This window comes from Mus pahari, chromosome 8, assembly GCF_900095145.1.
Source record: "Mus pahari chromosome 8, PAHARI_EIJ_v1.1, whole genome shotgun sequence".
In the NCBI taxonomy this organism is placed as follows: domain Eukaryota; kingdom Metazoa; phylum Chordata; class Mammalia; order Rodentia; family Muridae; genus Mus; species Mus pahari.
Genome location: NC_034597.1, coordinates 17,917,536 through 17,926,441, shown reverse-complemented (window position 1 = coordinate 17,926,441; position 8,906 = coordinate 17,917,536).

Below are 8,906 nucleotides of genomic sequence, written 5' to 3'. Positions count from 1 at the left end.
AATCTGCACAAGCGATAGAATTACATGCTGTCCTACAGTGTTCCTAGAAATTGAAGAGGCCTTTAATTTGATTTTGGATAGCAGTCTTGGATGTGGTCCAAGCAGTTCAACAATTGGAAAATGTAGGGTTAATTAAGGCAACATCCATTGTTTTTGACCTTTTGTCATCCTTACAAAAATATATCTGGGGTAGAAAAAAAGGTTTGTTTTATTCATATTAGAGCCCATACTGGACTCCCTGGGCTGTTGACAGAAGGCAATGCTATTGCAGATACGTACACGCATACAGTGTTCGCCATTTTGTCCGCCTCCCCTTTTTAGCTTGCCCAGGAGTTCCACACAAATTTTCATGTTAATGCAGAAACCCTGAGAAGAAAATTTAACATCACANNAGAACAAGCTTGCGAAGTGGTATTGAAATGTGCCCATTGTGTTTCCCTGTTGCCTCAAAAGAGCATAGGGGTAAATCCCAGAGGACTTAAACCATTAGCAATCTGGCAGATGGACGTTAGTCATATTTCTGAATTTGGATCTTTAAAGTATGTCCATGTATCAGTGAATACCTGCTCAGGTATCATTTTTGCCACTGTTCATGCGGGGACAAGGCACAACACATTACTGCTCATTGCCTTCATGACTTTGCTGTGTGGGGTATGCCGAGCCAAATTAAAACAGATAATGGACCTGCCTATACATTGCAAAAATATTTACACTTTTGTCAAACTTTGGGAATACATTTGGTTCATGGCCTGCCCTACAATTCCCAGGGCCAAGGCATTGTGGAAAGAACAAATGCAACTTTAAAATATGCTTTAATTAAACAAAAAGGGGGAATGGGAGTACAATTAAAGTACCCCAAAGATAAATTAAATCTTATTCTTTTTATTCTAAATTTTTTAAATTTGGATTTTGATGGCCATTGTGTTGCGGATCGTCATTGCTCTCCACATGTTGCTAAATCTGTGTCTGTCTTATGGAAGGACGTCCTTACTGGACAATGAAAAGGCCCTGATCAGGTTTTGGTATGGACACGGGGAGCAGTGTGCATCTTTCCACAGGATCAAGAAAATCCCCTTTGGGTGCCAGAATGCTTGACACGACCATGGAGAGAGAAACCTACCAATAAGTATGGTGATGCTCAGGAAAGAGAGTTATGGGGGATAGTGAAGGCCCTTCCCCTACTGGTTCCCCTGAGCGTTGATGCTGGTGTTTATCCCAGATTCTGTGCAATGCCTTGTTTAATGTATCCTTGAAGGGGAGTCTGTGCTTTTCTGTGGACAGCCGTCATCATTACAGCAGTGATTGGAGATGCTGTGGTGGATGGTATGCATGCACAGGTGGGCGCAGGCCGACCAACGACTGCTGACTCAAGCTATGGCGGCTATAGAGTCAGGTAGTTCACCCAATGTTTGGCTCAGTATGATGGATCATTAATCCATGACAGATAAGACTCTCACATGTGCATACCAACATAAGACAGGTTGGTGAAAATGAGTTCACCACATCAATGATGGGTGAGGATGTAACATGGTTGAGGGCAACCTAAGACAGATGCAATCCCAGAGCCAAGTTAATTAAACAAAAAGGGGATATGTGGGAAGCGGGTGTGGCCAAGCCCCATGATCCCTGTTTACCAAGAACCTGAGCCTGCGCACTTGTAAGATCCTGTGCTGTAGTGTAGCTGGGTGTAGTGGCGCACGCCTTTAATCCCAGCACTCAGGAGGCAGAGGCAGGTGGATTTCTGAGTTCGAGGCCAGCCTGGTCTACAAAGTGAGTTTCAGGATAGCCAGGGCTATACAGAGAAACCCTGTCTCAAAAAAATCAAAAAAAAAAAAAAATCCTGTGCTGTCCGCCTGATGAGTCACTGGCCTATCACCGCACACCCTGCCTGCATGCATGGCTCGTGTTCAGAACGTGCTGAATGCTGATTGGATCCAGGAGAGGGGGGAGGGATAAGAGGCAGAGGACTGATGAAAAACAAAAACAGGATGAGCCGGAGATAAAGACGAAAGTTGTTGGAGAAACCTTCCTTGGCATTCGTGTCGTTTTTTTTTACCCTGTCTCTGCTGGCGGAGTTCAGGGTTGCGGCATCAAATCAGTATAGGAAGATTAGCTTGGGAAGGGGTCTTTGTATGGATTTTCATTTTTTGTTTTGTATTTTGGAAGGAGAGAAAAAAATTTAATGTCTTGAATTAATCAAAACCCAAGCATCTGGGCAAATCTGTGAGGGATTTTTCTTAATCATTTGAAGTGGGAAGACCCACCTTAAACCTGGATCTTTTGAGGTGGGAAGTTCCACCTTAAATCTGGGTATACCCTCTGGTGGTAACTTATATAAAGGGCATGGAAGAAGGATGTATTTTCTCTTTGCCTGCTTGCCCTCACCTTTATTGGCAAATTCATTCCTTCACTGGTATTAGAGCCTACTTCTTTGGCATTCCATTGTATAGTGAATACCAGCTGAGATATCCAACCTTAAGGAATGAACAAGTATTGGATTATTGTACTTTCTGTTGGGGGGTAGCCACTGTTGGAAAAGTCAGACCACAGCCTGTAATCCAGTCTAATAAATCCTGTGTGTGTGTGTGTGTGTATATATATATATATATATATATATATATATATATATATATATATATGTGTGTGTGTGTGTGTGTGTGTGTGTGTGTGTGTGTGTGTGTACATATATGTACATGTATATATGTTAGATTTATACATATATAAATTAGATATGAAACCAAATAAAACCTCCATTGTCAGGAATGATACACACGCACACACACACTGAGCATCATACACTATTGCCAAGGTTATTGGTTACTCTCCACAACCTGATGGTGGGACCCTACTACCTAAGAAGACACCATTTACTTTGCCATTGGAGAAATCAAGCTGGTGCCCAACTAGAAGCTTCACCCCTACTGACTAGTATTTACTGTACTGAAAGGTACATTACACGCTACTGGAAGAGAAAGATAATCATCAATATCACTCTATACAAACTCTGAGACATACAACAACGACCTGTCTGTAAGATATACTAGTGTAATATTGGTATGAAAGTTTCAGGAGTAACCAGCTACTTTTAATTGAACTTCAGGTCCACTGCATGAGTTGGAACTCATAACTGACACTGCTAAAGTGGTCAAGAATCTGATGCTGTACAGGTCATGGCTTAGAGAAAATCTGAGTATCATTACTCTACTAATGGAGCATAGCATTAAAATTATTCCTCATAACATATACCCATAGATCAATGTGTCACTCAACCATCATCAGAGAAACTACTTCTTGCAGCAGATGGGAGTTAGCACAGAGCCTGATACCTAGAAAATGTGCAGAAAGCAAGAAACTTAAGAGGATACAGCCCTAAATGGATGTCTTTTTCACTTTCCTCCCTCAAGGCTCAGAAATTATCCTAATCAGTATTCTATTGCTGTGAAGAGACACCATGACCATAGCAACTCTTATAAAGAAAAGCATTTAATTGAGGCTTGCTTACAGTTCAGTCCAATATCAGCATGGCAGGAAGTAGCAATGAGAAGTATGGTGGCATGTAGGCAGACATGGTGCTGGAGAGGTGATGAGAGTTCTACATCTGGATCAGCAGGCAGCATAAAAGAGAAAGACCCATTAGGTGTGGCTTGAGCTTCTGAAACCTCGAATCCCACCCCCAGTGACACACTTCCTCCAACAAGGCTACACCCAATCCAACAAGGAGACACCTCCTAATCTCTTTCAGGTAGCTTACTCTGTAATGGTCAAACCTTCAATTATTTGAGCCCACTGAGGCTACTCCATATGAAGTTTAGATTCTTTGTAAATGTCTTTTTTTTCCCCCTTTTAGACAAGGTCTCACCACTATGTAGCTTTGGCTTCAGATTGTACATTGTAAGTTTCTGTAAATCTTTAACTAATTTTTAATTACATTTATTAATTCTCTCTCATTCACTATTGTGTTAGGATTATACCTGTGACTTTACCTCTAGTAATATATTTCATATAATTGGGTGCACCCATGCTTGGTGTATATAATTTTAAATTGTTACGCCCTCTTGTCAGATTGTTCCCTTAATCAGTATGGTTACCTTCTTTACTTTCCCTTGCCAGTTTTAGTGTGAAACCTCTTTTGCCAGACTTTAGAATAGCGACATCTGCTTGTTTTCTAGGTCTATTTGCTTGGAATAACTTATTTCATCTTTTCACCTGAAGATAGGATATGTCTTTGACAGTGAGGTATATTTCTTGCAGACCCCCCAACCCCACGCCGACCCTCCACAGTCAACCAGATAGATCTCATTTTTTAACTTGACTTGTGAGTCTGTATTTTTTCCAAATAGGAAACTAAGACTATATTTATAGCTGTAATTGCACAATGTGCACTAATTCTTGCCCTCTTGTTAGTTTGTAGATCTTGTTTTTCTGTTCCTCATTTGCTTATACTGTTCTCCTGAGTTATGTTATGAAGCCTTATGGATGTGTCTTTTTCTCTTCTTCTAAAAGATTCAAGTATCTTCTGTAGCCACTGTAAGCTGGCTTAGTAGTCATGAATTCCTTTATCCTGGGGTTTGTTGTTTTGTTGTTGTTTTGGTTTTTTTACATTCCAAATGTTGTTTCCCTTCCCAGTCTCCTCTCCACAAGCCCCCATCCCATTCCCCCTCCCCTTTGCCTCCCCATCCATCCACCCACTCCTGCCTCACCCTTCTAGCATCCCCCTACACTGGAACAACAAACCTCCACAGGACCAAGCACCTCCTCTCCCACTGATGCCAGATAAGGCAGTCCTCTGATATGTAGCAGGAACCATGGACCAACTCATATATACTCTTCGGTTGGTGCTTTAGTCCCTGGAGCACTGAGGGGTCTGGTTAGTTGATGCAGTTGTTCTTCCTATGGGGTTCCAATCCCCTTCCGATCCTTCAGTCCTTCCCCTAACTCTTCCATTGTGTTCCCCGGGCTCAATGCAATGGTTGGCTGTGAGTACCTGCATCTGTCCTAGGCAGGTGCTGGCAGAGCCTCTCAGAGAAGAGCTATACCAGCCTCCTGTCTGTAAGTACTTCTTGGCATCAGGAATAACGTTAGGGTTTGGTGTCTGCAGATGGGATGGATTCAAAGGTGTGTGTGTGTGGGGGTGTGTCTCTGGATGACCTCTCCTTTAGTGTCTGCTCCATTTTTGTCCCTGTGTTTCCTTTAGGCAGGAACAATTCTGCATTAAAGATTTTGAGATCCCTCAAATGGGGTCCATGTATGTCTACTGGAGGTATTCCCTTCAAGTTCTACCTCTCCACTCTTTTGGGTGTTTCAGCTAATGTCATCCCCATTGGGTCCTGGGAGCCTCTCACATCCTTGGCATCTGCATTTTCTAGCTGTTCCCCTCGCCCCCCTACTTATTTCTATTCACTCTCCTGGCCCTCCTGTCTCTTCCCATACTTGATCCTGTCCCCCTCTCCCACCTTTGTCTCTCCCTCCCACTGCCTCCCATGATTATTTTTGTCCCCCAAGTGGGATCGAAGCATTCATACTTTGTCCTTCCTTCTTGTTAAGTTTCATATGGCCTATGCATTTTATTGTGGGAGTTTTGAGCTTTTGGGCTAATATTCACTTGTCAGTGAGTACATACTCTGTATATCCTTTTGGGTCTGGGTTACCTCACTCAGAATATTTTCTAGTTCCACCCATTTACCTGCAAAATTCGTGAAGTCATTGTTTTTTAATATCTGAGTAGTATTCCTTCGTGTACCATATTTTCTGTATCCATTCTTCCATTGAGGGACATCTGTGTTGTTTCCAGCTTTTGGCTATTATAAATAAGGCTGCTATGAACATAGTGGAGCACGTGTCCTTGTTATATGTTGGAGCATCTTTTGGGTATATACCCAACAGTGGTATGGCTGGGTCTTCAGGTAGAGAACTATTTTCATTTTTCTGAGTGGCCAGATTGATTTCCAAAGTGGTTGTACCAACTTACAATCCCACTTGCAATGGAGGAGTGTTTCTTTTTCTCCATATCCTCACCAGCATCTGCTGTCACCTGAGTTTTTGATCATAGTCATCCTGTCTGGTGTTAAGTGGAATCTCAGGGTCATTTTGATTTGCATTTCCCTAATGAATAAGGATCTTGAACTTTAGATGCTTCTCAGCCATTCGAGATTCTTTGTTTAGCTCTATATCCGGTTTTTTAATTGGGTTATTTGGTTTTCTGAAGTCTAACATCTTGTTATCTTTGTATATTTGGGGTATTAGCCCACTATTTGATATAGGGCTTTTTCCAGTCTGTAGGTTGCCATTTTGTCCTATTGACAAGTGTCCTTTACCTTACAGAAGCTTTTCAGTTTCATGGGGTCCCATTTGTCATATCATCTGCAAATAGTGATGCCTTGAATTCTTCCTTTCCAATTTGCATTCCTTTGACCTCCTCCTTCTGTTGTCTAATTGCTCTAGCTAGAATTTTAAGTACTATATTGAATAAATAGGGAGAGTGGGCAGCCTTGTCTTGTCCCTGATTTTAGAAGGATTGCTTCAAGTTTCTTTCCATTTAATTTGATGCTGGCTACTGGTTTGCTGTATGCTGCTTTTATTATGATTAGGTATGATTACTCCCACAATAAAACTCACAGGCCATATGAAACTGAACAAGGAAGGCCAAAGTATGAATGCTTCAATCCCACTTGAGGGACAAAAATAATCATGGAAGGCAGTGGGAGGGGGGGACAAAAGTGGGAGAGAGGAGGGGAGGGAAAAGGGGGACGGGATCAAGTATGGGAAGGGCCAGGAGGGCCAGGAGAATGAATTCCTGACCTTTGCAAGACGTTTAGGAAGAAGGGGATTGAATTTTGTCAAAGGCTTTTCAGCATCTAAGAGATGATCATATGATTTTTTTTCCTTTGAGTTTTTTTTTTTTATATAGTGGATTTTGTTGGTGGATTTCCATATATTGAACCATTCCTGCATCCCTGGGATGAAGCCTACTTGATCGTGGTGAATGATTGTTTTCATATGTTCTTGGATTCAGTTTGCGAGAATTTCACTGAGTACTTTTGTATCGATAGTCATAAGGGAAATTAGTCTGAAGTTCTTTTTCTTTGTTGGGTCTTTGTCTGGTTTAGGTATCATCATAACTGTGGCTTCATAGAATGAATTAGATAGTGTTCCGTTTCTATTTTGTGGAATAATTTGAGAAGTATTGGTATTAAGACTTCTTTGAGGGTCGGATAGAATTCTGCACTAAAACCATCAGGCCTTGGGCTTTTTTTCATTGACAGAACTTTAATGATTGCTTCTATTTCCTTAGGGATTATGGAATGGTTTATATAGGGTACCTGGTCCTGATTTAACTTTGAAACCTAGTATCTGTCTAGAAAATCATCCATTTCATCTAGATTTTCCAGTTTTGTTGAGTATAGGCTTTTGTAGTAGGATCTGGTGTTTTGTTTTGTTTTTGTTTTTGTTTTTTTTAATTTCCTCAGTTTGTGTTGTTATCTCTCCCTTTTCATTTCTGATTTTGTTAGTTTGGATTGTGTCTCTGTGTGCTTTAGTTAGTTGGCTAAGGATTTATCTATCCTGTTGGTTTTCTCAAAGAACCAGATGTTAGTTTTGTTGATTCTAATTTGTATTGTTCCGTTTCTAATTGGTTGACTTCAGCCCTGGGTTTGGCTATTTCCTGTCTTCTACTCTTCTTGGGTGTGTTTGCTTCTTTTTGTTCTAGAGCTTTCAGGTGTGCTATTAAGTTTCTAGTGTAGGAACTTTCCAGTTTCTTTATGAAGGCACTCAGAGCTATGAATTTTCCTCTTAGCACTGCTTTCATTGTGTGCCATAAGTTTGGGTATGCTGTGCCTTCATTTTCATTAAATTCTAGAAAGTCTTTAATTTCCTTCTTTATTTCTTGCCTGACCAAGTTATCGTTGAGTAGAGAGTTGTTCAGTTTCCATGAGTATGTGAGCTTTCTATTGAAGACCAGCCTTATTCCTTGGTGATCTTATAGAATGCATGGGATTATTTCAATCTTCTTGTATCTGCTGAGGCTTCTTTTGTGTCTGATTATATGGTCAATTTGGGGGAAGGTGCCATGAGGTGCTGAGAAGGTATATTCTTTTGGTTTAGGGTGAAATGTTCTGTTAAATCCATTTGGTTCATAACTTCTGTTAGTTTCACTGTGCCTCTACTCAGTTTCTGTTTCCACGATCTGTCCATTGGTGAGAGTGGGGTGATGAAGTCTCCCACTATTATTGTGTGAGGATCAATGTGTGTTTTGAACTTTAGTAACATTTCTTTTACAAATGTAGGTGCCCTTGCATTTGGAGCATAAAGCTTCAGAATTGAGGGATCATCTCTGGTGGATTTTTCCTTTGATGAGTATGAAGTATCCTTCCATATCTCTTTTGATAACTTTTGGTTGAAAGTCTATTTTATTGTATATTAGAATGGCTACTCCAGCTCATTTCTTGGGACCATTCACTTGTAGATTTTTTTCCAGCCTTTAACTCTGAGGTAGTATCTGTGTTTGTCACTGAAGTGTGTTTCCTGTATGCAGCAAAATACTAGGTCCTGTTTATAAATCTAGTCTGTTAGCCTATGTCTTTTTATTAGTGAATTGAGTCCAGTGATGTTGAGAGATATTAAAGATTAATCATTGTTAGTTTCTGTTATTTTTGTTGTTAGAGGTAATATTACGTTTGTGTGGTTCTCTTTTTGGGAGGTTGTTATGAGATGATTAATTTTTTTTTTAAAGATTTATTTATTTATTATATGTAAGTACACTGTAGCTATCTTCAGACACTCCAGAAGAGGGAGTCAGATCTTGTTAAGGATGGTCCTGAGCTACCATGTGGTTGCTGGGATTTGAACTCTGTACCTTTGGAAGAGCAGTCGGGTGTCTTACCTGCTGAGCCATCTCACCAGCCCGAGAT